This window comes from Dendronephthya gigantea, unplaced genomic scaffold, assembly GCF_004324835.1.
Source record: "Dendronephthya gigantea isolate DGI-Jeju-01 unplaced genomic scaffold, DenGig_1.0 000004F, whole genome shotgun sequence".
NCBI classification, from domain to species: domain Eukaryota; kingdom Metazoa; phylum Cnidaria; class Anthozoa; order Malacalcyonacea; family Nephtheidae; genus Dendronephthya; species Dendronephthya gigantea.
In genome coordinates, this window is record NW_021163014.1 from 3599907 (window position 1) to 3601735 (window position 1829).

The 1829-nt window shown below is 29.2% G+C and overlaps 1 long non-coding RNA gene across 1 annotated transcript; it reads left to right on the forward strand.

Moving 5' to 3' along the window:
- The first annotated feature begins 211 nt into the window (after positions 1-211).
- On the forward strand, positions 212-1627 carry LOC114544097. The gene is made up of 3 exons (XR_003690290.1): positions 212-242; positions 346-502; positions 1535-1627. It is a non-coding gene; the product is annotated as an uncharacterized LOC114544097 (long non-coding RNA).
- Positions 1628-1829: the final 202 nt, after the last annotated feature.

The window sequence follows — 1829 nt, forward strand, 5'->3', positions numbered from 1 at the left end:
TATACATTACATTATACATTACATTATACATTACATTATACTATACATTATACTATAATGTTGTACCTGCATGCATGCGTTCGGACGGCGATTGTGTTGCTGGATATGAACTAATGTGTTGATTGAAATTTGATGTTTTATCATATTTTAGCTCACCATGAAGTCTAAACTCCTTATCTGCTTGTTTCTTGTTATTTTCACCGTCTCGAACAATGCAAACCTGGTGAAACGACGTTGGAAAAGTAAGACAAAACGTAATTAGTATATTTAGCTATTCATCAAATTATCACAAAAATAGAATATTTTTTTTGTAATTCAATAATTCTTCCTCTGTTGTTGATTCAGCAAATCCTGCTTACACAGAATCTAAATGCGAACTGTTTGGCTTTTATTGTTGTGGTTTTTCGTTTCAATGGGCTTCGTGTCCTCCAGGATATGGATATCCGAGTTTTTCATGCATGCCGGGTGGACATTGCTGCCTGGTACCCTGCATGCGAAAAAGGTATGCATGTAGCTAAAAAATATTCTAATCCGTTTCATAATCCCAATTTTTTTTATAACAAGTGCTAGCTTTTATTTTCATTCTATGATAAAGATCAAACAAAAAATTGAGATCATATTTTGCAGTTATTAAACGATTTGAAAATTACTGTTTGACTTATTATAAAAAATTATATGTCTTGAGATGACATACGTTAATTATCCAAGCCTGATTAATAATAGTTATTGATAATAATGGTGAGTGGAGTGCAATTTAGTGTGGAATCGAACGCGTAATTACACGGAGCGGGAGTGTGATTTGTAATCACAAGTTTGATTTCTGACCAAAATTGTACGATATATAAGTAGTGCAATTTCAACTTTCATACAAAAATTAAACAAATTCTAAACGAATTATTGGCTGAGTGAACCGAAGCGGTTAGTAAATTTCATCTATTTTTGTCAAGAAATTTTGCGGGGCATTTAAAAACCAAAAGAATAAAATTTGGTGCCATATAGTAGTTACACTGGATAGTTACACTGAAATATTAAATATGATTGGTTACTGTAAAATAGTGCGATTAGGGATTAGGGATTAATTTTTTAACCAATCAGATGGCAAGAAATATCATTACATTGAAAATGAATATAATAAAGATAAAAATGTTATAAAATATATATATATATATATATATATTAATATATATATATTATATTATTATATATTATATATATATATATATATATATATAAATATATATATATTATTATATACATATATATTATTATTTATATATATTATTATATATATATATATATATTATACACCCATTTGCAAAAACGTTGGCCGCAGATAGATATAGATAGATACTCGAAATCTAATTAGAATTGTTGTTGTGTAATATTATAGAAATCCCATGCAAATGTAATCATATGCAATTCTAATTAGACTTCGAGTATCTATCTATCTATCTATCTATCTATCTGCGGCCAACGTTTTTGCAAATGGGTGTATATATATATATATATTTTTTTTTTTTCTACTCTCATTTAGATACCGAGATGCATAAAATTTGATAGTATAGCCATAGGAAAACCGACATATATCTTCAGGCTTATGCTATGCATGATGAATTGAATTTGTTAAAACGGGATTAGAACTTCAATAAAGATTGAAACTGCTATACTGGTGTACCCTTGTCATGTTTCTTCACAAGCGGGCTCTATATGTAATTTTTCGTAAACGGAAACTATCAGCGCATGCAGCACATGCATGTAATCGCGTACAAGCAGTTTTTCAGAGTATTAAGATTTTATTGGGGATAAGCTTAAAACAAAATTCTGCTTGA